Raw genomic sequence first — 20,047 nt, 5'->3', positions numbered from 1 at the left:
GAGGATACTTTATGCTGGGGTTTATAGCAATAAAAGAATTCGTTTAAAGAAATGTGACGGTTCCCCCCACTTAATCGACCCCATAGGATCTCAGCACTTATGAAGATCCCCAGGCGTTCGGAGCGATCTGGTTGACGGACAACCCTAGGAAATCCGCCAGCTGATGATGTAAAGCCGTCAGTGGTAGTTTGAGGCCTGCAGCAAACATAGCGTCGTACATACCGACGTTTGCAGTCCTCCCTGTATAACACTTTTCGTTCTTTCTAGGAAGACGGATGGGGATATGGTCTGGGATTTGGAAACAAGTACGTAACTCATTGAAAACCCTGTCACTCATCTTTGGTAAGAATTTATTGACGTCCCACTCCTCAGGAAGAATGAAGGGACTGTTGCCTCCAGGACTTCCTGAAGTTCCCTCACAGGACTCCTCGTCACCTTCATCTCCATCTCCGTCATTATCATTCTCCTCTTCTCACCCCTCGACTTCAACCTCACCTAGTACTTTCTCCCCAACTCCCTCGACATAGTCTTCTACGTCGTCGCTAGGAGACTAGGCTGACGTTTTCCTTCTTGACAACTCAGAAAAGCCGTCGGACTCTTGACCTGAGCCAAAAACTTCGTCGTAGCCCGCTCCATCGCAGACTGACGACTGGTCACTCGACGCGTCACTTGACATCTAACTACCTACAAGTGACGGATCCATTCTAAGTACCTAAATTGACGTCCTCAGTAAGAAATTGTTCAGATAGAGCAAAAATGCAAAGAAAGAAGGAAAAAGAACTTACAAGTAAATAAGTCTTGGAGGAAAAGACGGCCTAGAAAGTGACGGCGTTAGCAATAGCTGACAAATCAGCAATAGCAAGGGCAACGAGCTCTCTCTTGAAATGGAGAAATGAGGAGAAGGATGTGCGTTATATATAGGAAGAAAAATGCGAGGAAGGCGAGGCGACGCCCTTGTCTAGAAACGAAGCCAATGAGAACGCGCCACGTGTCCAAGTATTAAATAATGGCGGCTCGAGGAATCATTCATAAATGATTTTCCTGCCCCTCTGAACCAGAAGATAGTTAATCGATAAAAACTAACTCCACATATCGTCGGTTTAAAATGTCGAGCATGTAGAGTAGGGGCCAACTGATAAGGATAAAAATGAGTGCCTATTCATACAAGGCATAAAACCGACGGTTTCAGGCAAAGCTATCAGACACAAGCTGACGGTACAGTTATAACTGTCGGTTACGTCATATAGGAGTCAACAAATGATGTTCCAAATTGAGGGAAGTCTGCGAGATACGCTTAAAGGATGACGACACCGACAAACTGACGCCAATAAGGCTGAAGGAAATAAATAAGCTGACGGCCCTGATGCAAGTTTACTTGCTACCCACGATTGCATGTATAAGGAAATACCTTACCCTCCACGTTTGATTTTACTCAAAGGATCCCTATAAGGAAAGGATCCCGCCAAATACGCCCAAGAAGACTCCAATAAGGAAAAGACTTCCACACCAAGGAAGAGATGTCAACCCCTTACTACTATAAAAGCCCCAATACCCTCACTAATCAAGGTACGCATAATTTATCCTCTCTAGCACCCTAGAGTTGTGAGAATAGTTCTGACTTGACCTTCGGAGGGTATTTGGCCGGCACCACACCGGTGCTCTTTGTTAGGTCTTCTCATTTTGCTATGCAGGTGTTGTTTCGAACGCGCGAGGACCGTGTGGCTTACTGGTGATTTTTTCAGCATCATCAATAAGCATTTTTTTTTTTTTCCTTTTCTAAGCTAAAATACACTTTACCGTCTCTTTAAAAAAAAAAAAAAAAAAACAAAAAAGAGAGAGAGGAGAACTTTACTTCCTTCAATTTTGAGAGCATATCTAAATTAGTCATCAATTTTTAAAATTTACAATTTATGCCGTCAAGTATTCCAGGGTGTGACACTTCCATCAGAGTCTTTCGCTTTTTGGCCACCAAACCTGGTAAATAAATAACTCCATTTAGAAAAGAATATAAAGTTAAAACTCTGTTTTTAAAAATTTTAAAAATTAATTATAACCACACCAATTTATTAGTTCTAATACTTGTACTTCAACTTCATTAATTTTTTCAATCTGTCAAAACCTAGTAAATAAATAACTCCATTTTTTTTCTTATAAAAAATTAGAAAAGAATATAAAGTTAAAACTCTGTTTTTAAAACATTAAAAAAATAATTATAACCACACCAATTTATTAGTTCTAATACTTGTACTTCAACTTCATTAATTTTTTCAGTCTGTCAAAACATTAAAACTTCAACTTAATTCTTTAACTAAAAACATTGAAGATATATTTTTTTTAGTTATATTTATTTGATTATTTCTATTTTACTAAACAACTTAATTTTTTTTTCTCCCTGATTTGCCAAGTGAATGAAATAAATCACCTTTTATTTTCAATAAAAAAAAAATTGAGGGCAAAAATGGCAAAATACCCATTTCGCCCAAAAGTTTCAGCGAAATGCCCTTGTTCTAAAACTATTTAGAAAAATACCTCTGTTTTGAAACTCGATTTGGCGAAAATAGAGTTACTTGAAAAAAACTACATGGAACTTGAGTTTCATGTAGTTTTTATTTTATTTATTTATTTTATTTATTTTTTTAAGTTTGATTGCCTATAACTCGATTTTTTAAAAATCGAATTTTTCTTAAATTAAGTTTAAAACAAGGGCATTTTCTTAAATAGTTTCAAAACAGAGGCATTTTGCTACATGTTTTACGCGAAAGAAGTATATCCTCATTTTGGCCAAAAATTGAGTGAAAAAGATGATTAAATGAAATTAGGTGTTGGTTTTAGTCACCTTAAAAAGGTACATGCATGAACTTTCTTGAGTCGAATGTACTAATTACATACTTCTTAGCACATGCATTAACCTTCTAGGGCGCCAAATGTACCTAGTATGTGCTTTAACCATCTTAGTAACAGATATTTGTTTACTTGTTTTTTACGGCACTTTGAAAGGCATGTTTGTTTACTCTGAAATTCAACATTTTAAAGCTAATCTGCATGCTTTAGTACTATGTTGTTAAATTCAAATACCTTCTTGCATTGCCATTAACCAATAAAACACAAATATTATTATTATTATTATTATTATTATTATTATATAATTTGCTAAAAATATAGTCTGGCACAGTTACGCCCCTTGATTTCTTCATGTAGCTTAGGGACTATATCGTTCAATTACTATTGTAAAGTATGGAGCTTTTCCTTTCTCTTTCTTTTCCCCCTCAAGTTTTTTAAATAAAAATTTCAAAATAATATGATTTACATAAAAACCTATTATTAAAATTTTCAATAACTTTAAAGAATTATTCGAGTTGAAACTCTGTCTTTTATAAACATAAAAAGGGAAAAAAAATTATTAAACCACACCAATTTATTAGTTCAACTATTAGTTTTTAGTTTACTTCAACTAAATCATTAATTTTGTTTATACTTGTTAAAACATTAAAAGTTAATCTCAATTCTTTAACTAAACATTGATAATTTTTTTTTAAGTTATATTTATTTTATTTCTATTTTACTAAACTATATCAATTTTTATTTTTATTTTTCTGTCTTGCTAAGTGTAAGAACTATAAAGTAAACTACTTTTTCTTTTTTGGTCTAAGAAAGTGAGTGAAATAGAAGAGTGGATAGAGTTAATAGGTTTTAGTTTTAAGTTCTGGGCAGATTGACCTTCTTGTGCGCCAAATGTACAAAGTAAACCACCTATGAATGCGCTTCTTGGTACCAGAAAATGACTCTACTATTGAGAAGAAATTAAACTAGCTAACCCTTAAAGAGAATAGTCAATAGAGAAAAAGAGAGGGCTAGTTGGGTTTTAGATTTTTTTTTTTTATAAGATAGAATTCTACTTTAGTCTAATCTAAATATATATGTGTGTGAAGTTCCCTTTTATAGACTTGAATCCCGACCCTTGGCCCCCATACCCCACAAGCACTAATACTTGTGGAGTGACCATCGCACCAAGGGTGTGCATTGACAATTTTTATGGGTTTTGCTTATTAAACTAAGTTGTTTTTTGATTCATATTAAATTAGCCCATAAATTGCGCATAAATACTATTGAAAAGTGAGCCAAACAAGTCAAGTCTGACCTCACACGCATGATGCAACAATAACATTTGTCTTAAGTAAATTCTTTGGTTACAGTTAGGGCTAAGAACAACACCAACTTATCCTTTATCATTTAACATATGATTTGTACATTATTTTGCTCATATAATCTGACATAAGGGTTTTTTTTTTTGGTAGTTTATTTCACTTATAGCTAAGTGATATTTTTTGGTCTTCTTATAAAGAGAACTAAGCTTCAAACCTTCCTCCCCAATTATTTTAATATTTAAATTACAAAAAAAAAAAAAAAAAAAAGTAATGGTGGGAAGAAACTAGGAAAATAGAACATCTAATAAGCTAGCTATACCACTTTCCTAGAAATCCAGCTGAAAGGAATGGTGGGTGCTTTTTGGGCCTTTGCCATAGCTCTCTCCTCTAGCCTTCTCATCCTTTGAGCCAACCTACATACATAGTCCTGGGCTTCTCGTCCCTCACTTGTAAGTCCAGTCAGCTTCTCTACCTTCCATTTAGTCACCAAAAGTTCCACAATTTCTCTATAGTCCCTAGCCGTGTAGACCCCAATCCTTGATGCAACAATAGCAAAGTGATCAAAAAGATTATGGTCATGGCCATCATACATCAAATGGGCTGGCATTGAGATTTTCCTCTTCATCATGTTTGCGAAGGCTATTACCATTTCATTTGGATCGAGCTCAAAAAGCTTCTCAGCTATTTTTGTATAAGCAGTTTCATGGCGCTTCTCATCTGAGGCAATTATGCCACATACTTGGGCAAGCTTTACTTCCCCATGTTGCATGGCCAGCTTGGCTGTGTTCCCATGGGAGATAAATGCTGCTCGTTCTTGGAATGACGTGTAAATGGTCCAAAGGTATGGGTTATATCCGGTGCCAATATCCTAGGTCCAAAATGCATTAGACATTAACATGTTGAACTACATGAATTTTGAGAGTATAGATCTCCATCCAATAACATTATAAATTTGAAGAGCATTTCATGTGGGAATAATATAGCAAGGCTTAACTCGTCAATGTTAGGTTTTAGATGCAAACTCAATGTGACATTGTGTTAAAAGAGAGTTGTAGCTATTGTATTTGAATTATGTTAGAAGTTTGGACAATTAAAAAACTGACCGCAATTTTGAAAACCAAGAACTGTTTTGATTGGAATTGCACCTATTTGATAATCAAATCTGGTAATTAGAATAGTTAACCCCTAAGAAGCATGGATACTTCAAAACTTCTAATATGTCCATGTCGGACACGCCAAGAACACTTTTGCATTCTTGTCCTCATTAATTTGATATATCTTTAAAATTTTGATAATTTTTATTTACTTTGAAACCTTACAAATATAAATGAAATATGCCTATAAGTAAATAAAATTACCTAATATATTAATTAATTGTGGTATCTCCACCATATCAAGTCTTAATTTTTTTTTAAAGAATTATCTTGTCATCATGTCTCATGTCTTCACAAAAAATATATGTAACTATTTAAAACTTTTTTCTTGCAGACAATATGTGCTTAAGACTAAATCATGTTAATTGTTTTCTCAAATAAATTTATTTAAGTTTTTTATTTTTTATTTATTTTTTATTTTATGAAGGTGTAAAATGAAAAAATTGTTAAAATACTAGTTAAATTATTAAAATCGTCTCATGTCATCACAAAAAATATATATAACAATTTATAACTTTTTCTTGCAGACAATAGGTGATTAAGACTAAATCATGTCAATTTTTTCTCTCATAAATTTCTTTAAGTTTTTATTTTATTTTATATTATATTTTAAGGTGTAAAAGGAAAAAAATTGTTAAAATCCTAGTTATTAAAATCTTCATTTCTTAAAAAGTAAAAAAGCTTTGAAATTCTTATGTTGCATATCTTACCATTCCTGACCCAATCAAGTATTGAGTTGTCTTTTCAATTTGCTTCATGTCCACTTTTCCAGAAAGAAAAAGGTACTTATTGAGAAGATCACCATGCCTGTTTTCTTCTGCACTCCATGCCCTAGCCCAAATTGCCCAAGGTGTGTTATCTACACCCGTTTCATCATGAAAACTTTTTGTGGAATTAATTCGAGTTTGATAAGTTGGAAGGCTTCTTCTGTGATCATATCACCAACTAAGGCAACAAAGAACTCGTCAGGAATGTCTCCTGTTCTCTTCCTTAGTTCATTGACTTGCTCGATAAATCCATCTGAGGTAGGGTTTGGCAAAAATTCTTGTGGTTGCCAACATTCCTCAACAGGTTTTAGGAGAGTTAGGACATTGTTTTTAGCCCAATCTTCCATATATTTGAAAATTTCAACCGCCTTAGGTGGCATGGGACGGGCTTCGTTCACATTGAATTCACTAGGATGGCCTAAATGCTTTTTTGCTCCTCTAAATCCAAAGAGATAGAAGCAATTAATGTTAGGATGTTGAATCTAAAATACAAACTATGGTCAAATTAAATACTTATGAAAACAACAGTTTATTTATGCATGTCAATTTGGTACAAATTAATTTTAGCTTTATGAAATTATAGTTGTCTAAAAAACCTGTACCTAGATTAAAAAAAAAAAAAAAAGTTTATAAAAGTTGTATCATGAAAAAAAAAACTGTTTCTAGATGTCCAATAGAGGCCAATGATACATGGCAAAGAAAATGGCTCAATAACGTAAATTTGCAAGAGGCAAAACAGATTAAACAATACTTTCAAACCCTATTAGTGTCAAATACAGCAAAATGAGGAAAGTAAAGGAGATAGTAAAAGAAGTAGAGAGCACTATTGTGCTACCACATGTACAAAATACCCTTAAGAGCTGTAATCTTAGATGGTCTTAAGTGATTGAGTAGAGTAAGGGTTTTAGGTAAGATGGATATTAATGGGTTATTAATGCAATGCTTTGTAATAAATTTGAGATGCTCCTAAGATCCATGAAAGGATGGCAAACTTCAATTTTGTTTTTGCATAAGTACTAGGGTGGGCTGGATTAATCATAATTCAAATCTTTTTTTTTACTAAACTTGATTTTATGAACCCTTTTAGGCCAAAATGTTACTTAGAGAACCTATTAAATCTGCCAAAGCTCGTTAGAAATCATTAAACGAAGTTGGCATGCTTCTCATTGCCAAATGCGGTCAGGCAGAATTATTAGTCACATAGAGCAACTTGTGAAGGTATCCTTTTGTGTGTGAATGGTTAGCACATGGGTTTATTCATGGTTGTTCAAATTTTGCAAGTGACACCGGCCCACTTTGGAAGCTTTATATCTTGGGCCATGTTAAACCCAAAATAGACCTAATCTTTACCCTCCATACTATACCCTTTTGATTTCCCTCATTAAAGTACATGGGCTTAGGCCATGTGTAGGATGAAATAAGATTTTACAAAACAAAGATAATTGGTCCTAAGGGATTGGGCTTTGCTTCTTATGGGCCTATCAGGTCTTTTGCAAAAATAAGCATCAACATATCTTTCATAATTTCTAAAGAATTAAGTATGAAAAAAATTTAGCAACAAAATTGGTAGTAGTCTAAAACTAAAACCTTATTCAATATTTTTTTTCATTGGATTACATCTTCTTCGTATATCCTCCATACTTGCAAAAATTTTAAAAAATTAAAGATCAATAGCTATATCATCAATAAATTGTTTAAATTGCAATTTTTTTGAAGTTTAATAATATGTATAAAATATAAGATTATTGATCACATAGTAAACAATATCTGATTTATACAAAATTTGACATGTTTATTAAGAGCATAATGAACATGCAATTTAACGGTTAAATTTTCAAAATATGTATTAATATTTATTTTATTGAGTAAGGTTGTAACTCTAGGCTACATCCAATTTTGTAACTAAACTTTATCCATTAAGTAATCATATCGATAATAATATAATAAAAGTGATCATCATATTATTATAACTTTGTATGCACGCATATATACCTTGTCTAAAGAGCAAATATAATAAATCATGATGTTATAATACATGGTGTGAAAATCAACAATTCAAATGATTTATTGATCCATCTTTCATTCTAATTATAAAAAAAAAAATGTTAATTCTTGTGAAAAGATGAGAGAATTTGAAATTTAAACTCACTTAGTGTTGGAGAAGATAGAGGAAGTCATAGAAAATTTAGGAGATCTCTGAGTCCTCATCGCTGGGAGAGAAAGTCTTGAAGGAAAGGAGTGAAAGTTGAAGGAGCTGAGTATTAAAGTCATGTCTTCTCTCTAACCTCAGCTCTGGAACACTAAGCACTAAGATAAAGAGTGAACTGATAGTACATAGCTATTATGAAATCAGGAATATATAAATTCTTTCTATTGTGGTTCCTTGCCTAATAAAGTCTCACATATTAGGCTTTCTCTAACAAAAAGTCTCCCACATTAGTAACTCTAGTGCCGGCTATTCTACAATCTACATGGCATGTTGATTATATTCTAGCGTGTCTATTATTAAGGGGGTGGAAATTAGGCATTTTTAGGACGTCATCTAGTTAAGATAAGTTTTAATTTTTTATTAGGCCAATTAATATAAGTTACTTTAAAATGTTAATTATGAAAAAGAAGAAAGTTACTTTAGAAAGTTCCATAATCCATTATTACATGAAGTTATACTATTTAGGATAAAACTTAAGTATAGCACCTTAGATGTAGTGTATTAGGTTCTCAATTAGATTTAAACACTTGGTTACTCGGGACGGAGCTAGAGGGGGAGGTCATAGGGAGCCATGGCCCCCCTTAGCTTTTTGGAATTCTCATTTATAGTAGTGCTAAACTTAAAAATTATCTAAAACCATCTCTAAATACACTTACCCACCCACCCCCAGGAATTTGAAGGAAAATGGAAATACTGGTTTGGGTTTCACTCAAATTTTAGAATTGGTTTAGAAAACAACCCAAAACATAATACAAAAATGATGGAAAAAAAAAAAAAAAAAAAAAAAAAAAAAAAAAGAATTCCAGCCCATTTAGCCCATAGCCCCTTCAAATAGATACAAACAATAATAACATCTTCAGCAAATCCCAATTCAGCAATATTATCTGGGGAAAAAAAAAAAAAAACCATCTGCAGTTTACTAAAAAAAATAAACAACCATCTGCAGTTTACTAAAAAAAATAAACAACCAAATTTGTTTAGATAAAAAAAAATAAAATAAAAAAAAATAAAAAAAAATCCCTTACTCTGCTCTACACACAGTATTGCAAAATTTGCCTCGACGACTTGCCAGTAAGCCCACGCCTAAGCCATAGACGGACTCCGGTTCAGTCATTGGTGTGCTGTGTGTAGTGGATTATCTCTCTGTGTTTATGCCTTTTTTTTTTTTTTTTGGATAGATATGTGTGTTTACGCATTGCCCGTTTGGTAACAATGTTTAAACAATGAAAACTGTTGTTTAAACACTACAACAGTATTTAAATAATGAAAACTGTTGTTTAAACACTACAACAATTTTTTCACACACACATATTTCTACAAAACTTAAATAACATTACTAAAAATTTCTTACCAAACTGCCTATGTTTTTTACTTTGAGACTTTTCTAGCTTTCTGTTCATTTTGAGAAATTATAAAGTCCGCATAGTGGACAAGTGACGTGGTCCATCATTTCATTAAAAAACTAACACCTGTTTAAAATTGCTGAGTTAGAAAATTTTTTTAAATAGAAATTGATTACTAACTCAGTAATTTTAAACAAATAAAAGTCTTTTAGTAGAATGATGGACAAATAACGTGATCCACCAAATAACCGTATAATTTCTCATTCATCTTGTTGTGGTTTACACTTCCAGCTTGCATCAGAATGTTATATTATTTTATATTTAGTGTTGATAACAGTGCAATCTCTTTTCAATTGTGACTTTTAAGATCTAAAGGTATTTTTACGATTATAAATTATTTGTGACTTTTTATTATGGTAAAAATTTGTGAAAATTTTTGTGATCCTAACATTTTTCAAATTTAAATAACAGTGTGTATGTTTTGTGGTTTACAACTATCCCTATTAATGTTTATAATTATCATTTACATTTAGTTTTTTGTTTCGTTTATTTGACACACATATATATTGATAATAGTGGTTTGAGTAATTAAATTAATCTATTGTTGTAATAATATATTAATATGTTTGTTTATGATATATATATATATATATATATTTTTGAATATTAATCTGTACTTATCTATTTATTTTATTGAAGTAATCTAGCAAACGCAAATTCCCTTTAATTGTTTGGTTTTATTATAACTCATTTTTGCACTATAGACGAATGTTATTTTTTTCATACCATAAATTTTTTTTATGAGATAACACATTTTGGACGAGTTTTCTTTTTTGGCTATACTTAGCTTGGCTTCCCTATAAAAAATTTCTAGATCTACCACTGCTGATTCCATTGACCATTCCATTGACCAATAAAGTACATATAGTGGTATTACTTTAAAAAATAATTAAATTCAATGCAATTATGTATTTGAATAGAACGAGGAAGTTCCTATACTACACCTAAACTATTATGCTTAAGTTTTATCCTATAATTTTTATGACTTTTGTTAACAGTTATCGTCTGGCACTTAGTTAAGTTTGCATTGGCACTAGTTAAGATTTTTATATATTTATTTTAGAATCAGGTGGTAATTAAGATCGTTAGAGTTGATTTTTCAGGTTAGTTGAGTTTGTGTTTGTGAGAAAAGAGAGAATGACAGATTCCCTAAAACACCCGTTAACTGGACCCTTTATTTATTTATTTCACTTCTACCAATAATAACCATTTTCAAGTGTATATTTTTAGGATACTTCCTAGTCTATCCTCTATAAATTTTTAAGCTAAAATACACTTTACCCTCTCAAAAGAAAAATGCACTTTGCTTCCTTCAATTTTGAGATTACTTCTAAATTAGTCCTCAATTTTTAAAATTTACAATTTACACCATCAAGTATTCTAAGGTATGAGTGTGAGCCTTCCATTAGAGTCCTTCATTTTTTTGCAACCAAACCCAGTAAAAATAACTCCATTTTTAATATTAAAATTAGAAAAGAAATAAAATTATATATAAAAAATGAATATAAAGTTGAAACTCTATTGTTAAATCATTAAAAAAAGACATTGTGTGGAATTCTTAGAGCATTCTCATCAGCTGTTCTATAAAAATGCCATTTTGACACACCAAAATATCTACTTTATTATTTTAGCACATCATTTTACAATATCTCCTACATCACATGTTTTATTTATAATATCTCATATATGTTAAAATAATATTTATAACATATTAACTCCTCAATTCATAATACAAGTACACAACCAATGTGGCAGTGGCCACCAACAACAACCATTGCTGCGAACATACCACCTTGACACAAAACCATACCACTACCACAACCATACCACCACTGGCACAAACCCATTACCAAACTCATACCCACAACAAACCCACAACCACCAATGCCACAAACTCATAGCCACCACTGTCGGAATCCTCCCACAAATTAAATTTAAAAAAAAAATAGAGAGTGGTTTAAAACCCCAACCCAACCGATCAATCAATGACCAAATTCAACCAACCATTGGCTTAAAACCCCAGCCCAATTGACCCAAAACCTCAACCCACAACCCACACAACACCGCTGAATGCCGATCCAAAATGCCGAACCCACAACCCACACAACTACTACTGAATCCACCGTTAAATCACCAAAAAAAAAACAAAAACAAAAACAAAAAAACAAAACAAAACCAAAAAAAAAAAAAAAAAAAAAAAAAAACAAAAAAAAAAAAAAGAAAGAAAAGAAGAAGAAGAAGAAGAAGAAGAAGAAGAAGAAACCATTGCGATAGAGATTGGCCTGGCTTGATGCTTCAACCTGGGTTTCATCGGAAAGGGAGAAAGAGACGTCGAGTAAAGGGAGAGAGAGAGCATAGAAATGGTCGGAGGCTCAGAGCAAGAATGAGAAAGACAGAGAAGAAAGAAAAAATAAGAAGAAAAGAAAGCGGGCCCACCTGAATAAAAAAATAATATAAGTTTTACAATTCATGAACAGTGTGATCTTAAATTTGAGATTGCACTGGTCATCAATACCAAATATTTTGGCATTTAAAACACTTGATGTGAGTGATTTTTTAGTGTTTAGTGTGTCAAATGCCAAATATTTGGCATTTGACACACCTGATGAGAATGCTCTTGAGCATCCCCATCCGAAAATGCCATCATATCCTATTTTACTATCCAAAAAAGCTACTTTATCAATTATAGCATACCATTTTACAATACCCCCAACATCTCAAAACTCTATTATTTTACCATTTTATCAAAATATTATTTTTTTAATCGTCCTGGAGTAGAAGGTAAACATAAAAAAACATTTTTTATTTTTCCTCTCTCATTTTTTCATTCCTTCTCTCTCTCTCTCTCTCTCTCTCTCTCTCTCTCTCTCTCTCTCTCTCTCTTATCTGGGTTTGATTGTGCTCTGGTTCGTGCGTCTGTAAGATCGTAGGTCTATGCTCCAGTCATGGATCGTGAATTCGTGATATGGGTTCGTGGGTTTGTACTCCAGTTGTGATATGGGTTTTTGTTAGTTGTGCTCGGTTTTTGTTGGTTATAGGGGTTATATTTGTGGGTTTGGCCGTGCTCGATGGCGTTGCCATCAGTTTGGCCGTCGATTGTGGGTGTCACCGTTGGTGTGGCCATAGGCCATGGGTCGTGGTTGTGGTGCTAGGTTTTTTTTGCTTGGGTTGCTGGGTTGCAATGGTGGTTCGGTGTCTGGCTACAGCGGTGGTTGGTTGTGCTTGTGTCGTGGGTTGCCATCTGATCTGTGGTGCTGGGTTAGTTGTGTTGTGGGTTGCGGTCTGATCTGTGGGTTTGATGTTAGGTTTATGAGATGAGTAAATCGTCAAAGGGATTTGGAGATAGGTGAGGGTGAATTGGTAGAGACATTCAGAGAGAAAGAGAGAGGCTTGGTGAGAGGCTTCAGCGATGGCAAGAGAGAGAGAGATGAGACCATGTGAATGAGAGAGAAGAGAGAGGCTTCGTGAAGCTTCAGTGATGGAGAGAGAGAGATGAGAGACGTGTGAATGAGAGAGAATACCTGATATTTAAAATAAAATATTAATATTTCCTTTTACAATTGAGCTACAATCTGATTCTGCATTTAGAATCGCACTATAGCATAATTGCAATTTTTTTTTTTTTTTTTTTTTTTTTTTTTAATAGTTGGCTTTTACAAGTCCGGATGGTGGGGAGTTTTGGGCTTTTATGCTAAATTTTCCCTACATATAGCATTTGTCATTCCCAATGTGAATGCTATAAAGAGAACTAAACTTCAAATCACCTCCCCAATTATTTATATATTTAAATTATCCACACAAATAAGCAAGTAAAACAGAACCCATCAAATCTAGCTACGCCACTCTACCAGAAATTCAATTGAAAGGAATGGTGGGTGCTTTTTGGGCCTTTGCAATAGCTCTCCTCAAGCCTTCTCATCCTTTGAGCCAACCTACATACATAATCCTGGGCTTCTCGTCCCTCACTTGTAAGTCCTGTTGGCTTATCTACCTTCCATTTAGCCACGAAATACTCCTCTATTTCTTTATAGTCCCTAGCCGTGTAGACCCCAATCCTTGCTGCCACAATAGCAAAGTGATCAAAAAGATTATGGTCATGGCCATCATACATCAAATGGGCTAGCATTGAGATTTTCCTCTTCATCATGTCTACAAAGGCTATGATCATATCATTTGGATCAAGCTCAAAAAGCTTTTCAGCTATTTTTGTATAAGCACTTTCATGGCGCTTCTCATTTGAGACAATTATGTCATTTTTGGGCAAGCTTTATGTCCCCATGCTGCACAGCTAGCTTGGCTATGATCCCGTGAGAAATAAATGTTGCTCGTTCTTGGAATGATGTGTAAATGGTTAAAAGGTATGGATCATCCCCAAAGCCAAGAGCCTAGGTGCAAAAATTAACGATTGTTTCAACATATAAAAAAATTATATAACTATTTAAAATCGTTTCTTGAAGATTTAGGCCGTTAAGTCTGAATCACGTTAATTTTTTTTTTCTATCATAATTTTTTTTTAAGTTTTTTTAATATATTTCAAGAAATTGCAAAAGAAAAAAATTATTGGGATCATATCACCAACTAAGGCAACAAAGTACTCGTCAGGAATGTCTCTTGTTCTCTTCCTTAGTTCATTGACTTGCTCAATAAATCCATCTGAGGTAGGGTCTGGCAAATAATCTTGTGGTTGCCAACATATCTCAATAGGTTTTAGGATAATTAAGACATTGTTTTTAGCCCAATCCTCCATAGATATGAAAATTTCAACATTCTTAGGTGGCATGGGAAGGGCTTTGTTTGCATTGAATCCACTAGGACGGCCTAAACATCAATGTTGTCAATTCCGTACCGTACCGGCCGGTACGGCCGGAATATACCATACCGGCTAGTAATTCGGTACACTCGACCCCCCTGTTTCGTACCGGAAAAAATACTGGCCGTACCGGCCGTACCGGCCAATTTTGGGCAATACCGGCCGGTACCGGGTGTATCGGCCGGTACAGAAAAAGTTTTTTTTTTTTTTTTTTTTTTTTTTTTTTTTTTTTAAGTTTTGTAATTTTTGAATTTTTGTTAGGAAAGAATGATAACTTATTTGCATTAACTCATTAGTATTATTTGTTTTTTTAGTATGCAATGATAACTTTTAAGCTTTCTATTTTATTTTTTTATTTTTTTCCCTTTTAATTGATACTAAAGTTTAAAATCATGAATAATTAGTTCTAAATTGAGAAAATGTTTTATAGTAAACTTTTATATTTATTATTATATATATATATATATTTATTTATTTATTTATAAATATAAAAAATAGCGGTAAACCCGAAACGGTACACCGGTATTGACCGGTATCCGAAATATATCGTACCGGTGGCCAAACCGGTACGGCCTCCGGTACGGTATTGACATCCTTGCTAAACACTTTTCTGCTACTCTAAATCAAAAAAAAAAAAAAAAAAAAAAAAAAAAAAAAAAAAAAGAGAGAAGTAATTAATGTTAGGATGTTAAAGCTAAAATGCAAGTCGGATTCAAATTTTCTAGATTTCCTAAGGTACTCTACCAAATAAATTTCCTTAAATCTTAGCCATTCTTTAATGATTTAATGGTTTAAATTCTACTATGTTAGCATTCTACTAATAATAATCTTAAAATAATAAAATAATGTTTACATATTTTGAAAATCTTACAATTGGATTGCATTTTTTTTTTAATGTTTTTAACATGCAAGTCAAATTTAGTTCAAATCGGATGTTATTTACTATTCGATCTATAAACTTATATTTTATACATAATTTTATACTACAAAATTTGAAATTTAAACATTTGATTGATAACATAAATATGGATCTTTGATATTTTGAAAATTTTGTAAGTATGAGGGATATAAGAATAAAATATTATCCAGTGATTTATCAAAATTCAACAAAGTTGGTGGTAGACTAAGGGTGCAATACTTAATATTTTTTTATTGGATGTGAATTTTGACAAATCCACCAGTAGATTACATTTTCTTTTTATGTCCTCCATGCTTGCAAAATTTCAATAAGATTAATAGCTATATCATCAATCAAATATTTAAATTTTAAGTTTTTGTACTCTAAATTTATATATAAAAAATAAGTTTATGAATCGAATAGTAAATAACATTTGATTGACATAAAATTTGACATGTGTTTTACGCTACGTCTGTTTCAATGTAAAATATTTTCATGTTTGTTTTACTATAAAATATTTAGTCAAAAGTAAAATATTTTCAACCAAATTAACATAGGTAAAATATGTAGTCATATTAATTTGTTTAGTGAGAGTAGCAACTAAGTTTTTATTTTATTTTATTTTATAATTTGGTTACAACTAAGTTTGTAATCAAATTCTTCTAAAAAAAAGGAAAAAGAAATTGTAACTTAATCTACAACCAAGTTTGTTGCGAAACTTGTTTCTCAAAAAAAAAGTTTGTTGCAAAACTTGTTTCAAAAAAAAAAAAAAAAAAAACCCAACCCTAATGATGGTGTACAAGGCAAAAACGTAGCGTTTTGGTTTTTGGTGATCACCCTCACAGAAGTCTTGTATATCGGTCTCGGAATCGAAGCAAATGCAGTGGTATCTGGTGGCGTCTCTGCTGACCATTCTGATCAGCTTTCAGGCATTCTCTTCTCTTAGGATTGGTCTTATGCCACAAAAAGTGTCAACAGAAAAAGCCACAACTCGCCCATGTGGCGAGTTATGGTTGGTGGAAGGGTGGTGGTTTATGTGGCACTAGAAGTAATCCTTCTCTTATTGGCAAATGTCTTCATTCATTCTGACTGATTTAACGTGGACTTTTATATATTTGTGTGACTCCGAAAATGAGCAACAATATACTTAACTGTAACTTTTCCTATAACCAAATTTGGAGATTACACTTTACACCACCAAAATATGAATATCTTCTTGTTCGACAGGGAGTTTTGACGACGCTTTCAAAGGCTAATGCCAGATATAGGTATGACTACGCATTGCAACTGTTCCGTTTCTGGCCGAAGTTTTTATTTTTTTTATAAAGAGTCAAATTGAAATACTTAAAAAAATATACACTCAAAGAATGTGAAGAATGAAAATTCTCTCTAAACTTTTGAATTGAAATTACTGTCAAAGAGAAGAATCAGAGAAAAAAAAAAACTTTTGTATAGGATTATCATAGTGAATGTAATCTAGAACCACGGACATTTCATTTGGGCTGGTGTTTTAAATTTTCAGAAATTGTTCATGTTGCTGTGTCGTACCCGTACTTGTTATCGTGTCCGTCCTTTCTAGATTGTAATCCATCTGTTCACAATAAATAATAAAAATTTGTTACATATTTTTCCACTTGATTTTCAGACTAGAAACTTATTGTCTACACTGTCAAACTAATTCATTGCCTGTTAATATTTCAGCTTCTAGTATCAAGTTTTCTTCTTTGGAAAGAGATCCAGAAGTCACCATGCCACCTCCAAAGATGACTACAGATTGGAAGAGCGTTCGTTTGTTCCCTATTCCTTCAATCATATACCTGATCCACAACAATGTTCAGTTTGCTACCCTAGCATATGTGGATACATCCACATATCAAATCATGGGAAATCTCAAGATTGTCACAACTGGAATATTGTTCAGGTGCTTCTCTTGGTCTTTTAAGGAGCTACAGCTCATCAACTATTTTTGCAATTCCAATTGTCTTCATTTATTGATCATTGAGATTACTTTAAAGGAAAAAAAATACCATTTTTGGTCTCTACATTATGGGGTCACTGTCAATTTGATTTTTACATTTTGATAACAGTCAATTTAGTTTATGTTATTTTCAACTTGTAGTCAATTTAGTCTTTATTGTCGACTCACTAACGGAAATTGACTGCAAATTGAAAATAGTAGGACCAAATTGACTACTATTAAAATATAGACCAAATTAAGGATACACACAAATGATTTAGCAGCACCTGGCTCATAGTTGTTCCAACGGCCAATAGAACAATTACCATCCACTGCAAATTAGAAAGCTTTCTCCTCAAGAGTAGCCTATAACAGGAAACAAAAATATCTGCTAATTTGTGAAATTAGATCAACATCAGAAAGAAAAAAACTACAATAAATTTGAAGTAGGCAAAAAATCATTTGTGTGTATCAGGTATATGATTGAAGGATGTGACTCCCTTTTCTCAGGGCCAATTCAGGGCTACATGTTCGGAATTTTGTCTGCTTGTCTTTCAGCATTAGCTGGCATAAACACAGAGTTTTTGATGAAGAATGATGATACTTTGTACTGGCGGAATGTACAATTATACCCTTAGGTGGCCTTTCCTTGCATACTGCTGATAAACTCTCAGTTTTAAGAGAACAGAGGGTATGCATGTTTTTTAATGATGGATTCTTGAAAGTTCTTTTTCGTAAGTAGATTTTTCCTGCCTCCTTTGTTGCCAAAGTGATTAGTTGCACAAAATTCTTGAAAGTTGTTTATTTATTTTGTATTTTTTTACTCCAGGTGGAGGTTACTAATTGTAAATAATTACTTAATAATAATGATAAAAAGTATAGAGAACAATTAAAAACCTTCAGGCAGAACAGCTTACATTGTCCATAGATTTAAAAATTGGAATTGTGTGGTCCTTGTGGCTTATTAAGTAAAAGATTGGATTTGTGTTTGATCTTTACAACAATATTGAGATTTAGCCGTGTCCTCATAAGTACTCCACCTATATTTTTGCATGAGTTTTCTTTAGGTATCAATTTAAATTAATTTAAATGGTCAGGTGATGTTTCGCAAAACAACAATGGGTAATACAGATCTTCCTTGCAAAACACCCTTGGCACTACTTGTAAAAAGAGCTCCATTTCTATCTAGTTTGGTAAAAATCCTCATTTTAAGAATTTGAATGAGAGGAATAGCCATAATCTATCTAGGGATCGTAGTGTGGCATTCTGATGCCAATTTCTAAAATTGCGGAAATTAATAAAACTATCATTTTCCCTTGCTGATAATTAAATAAACTTGTTTTGGAAACATCAGATTATGTTACATGGTCACTTGTCAACTAAAATGTTACGACTTTCAAGCTTGTGAAAGTTGATTACCATGAGCAAAATGCCTGTAGTTATTAGAAGCTTTGGGCTCGAAATAATTCAGAATGGTACATATTTTTCCAGATTTGGGGCTATTTTCAATATGGCACGGCTTCTCTTGGATGATTTCAGAAATGAATGTGAGAAAGGGCCATGGTGGCAACACCTTTTCAATGGATACAGTATCACAACCTGGCTGGTGATGTTAAATCTAGGTTCAACAGGATTTTTATTTTCTTGGTTAATGAAATATGCTGACAATATTGTAAAGGTGACTCCTATCACCTGTTTGCAGTATCTGTGCTTTTGTCTGTTTCTCCATAAGTTTATATCGAGTGATAACTAGGAATTTATGGTATTTTTATTTGGGTACTTGGGATAAAACAACTCATTGTTCTCTTGCATTCCTCTTAATTGTTATTATTATTAGTTTTTGCTTTGCTTTAGGTGTATTCCACTTCAATGGCAATGCCACTGACGACGGTTCTGTCTCTATTCCTCTTCGATTTCACGCCAACATTGCAGGTAAGATTCCATGCCTATGAAATTGGTTTCTTCTGCATTTACTATAATTTTCTTATTTTGTAGTAAGCATTTGAGTACTACAACTGGATTGAAATTGTTGTATGTTCTATAGAAATTTTTAAATCAATGTTTTGCCATTCTTTAGGACTAGTTTATGCCCTTAAATGCTTTGAAAACATATAATTGGTTAGAAGTTTCAATTCATATCTTCGCCATTCATGGATAACAAGATCCTTGTAAAACTTAACTGTTTATCTGATGCTCCTTGTGTCACAATCACTTCCCGTTTCATCTCAAAATTGCCAAATAATAAGTCTTTTTCTTGTGCTGCTGCAGCTTTTCTTGGGTATTGTTGTTTGCATGATGTCACTACACGTGTATTTTGCCCCTCCAAGTATGCTAATTGATTTGCCGAAGATGCTAAATGAAGATTCAGAGAGTCTTCTTGAAGTTTGTGTTGATTGAAGAATAGATTCATCATGATAATTTATATCTAAGTGGAGTGAAACATTCTCTGGTATCTCTTTCTTGAAAGGAATGTATATATATGTGTGTGTGTTGTCTTTTACTGTTTTACATTGCCTATTAAGATGTCTAGTTTAGAAGATTTAGATGGAGGGAATCCTAACAAATGTCCATTAACATGTAACTGGTCTTCTGTATTTCTTATAGTCTTGATTGAGCTTTACTTTTAAGAAAAGCATTCAATGTATCTGAGCATATCATTTTAAAGTTCTTTGCATGTAGTGTGATGTAGCACAACATTCTAAAA

At 32.9% G+C, this 20,047-nt stretch overlaps 3 pseudogenes; 1 reads left to right on the top strand and 2 right to left on the bottom strand.

The window, feature by feature from the left end:
• Window positions 1-4,458: 4,458 nt before the first annotated feature.
• Window positions 4,459-8,280, bottom strand: LOC115962799 (annotated as a pseudogene).
• Window positions 8,281-13,533: 5,253 nt separating this feature from the next.
• On the bottom strand, window positions 13,534-14,458 carry LOC115962798 (annotated as a pseudogene).
• A 1,806-nt stretch (window positions 14,459-16,264) lies between these two features.
• Window positions 16,265-19,758, top strand: LOC115965026 (annotated as a pseudogene).
• Window positions 19,759-20,047: the final 289 nt, after the last annotated feature.

This window comes from Quercus lobata, chromosome 10 (assembly GCF_001633185.2).
Source record: "Quercus lobata isolate SW786 chromosome 10, ValleyOak3.0 Primary Assembly, whole genome shotgun sequence".
NCBI classification, from domain to species: domain Eukaryota; kingdom Viridiplantae; phylum Streptophyta; class Magnoliopsida; order Fagales; family Fagaceae; genus Quercus; species Quercus lobata.
This window is presented reverse-complemented; position numbering and strand designations above follow the sequence as displayed.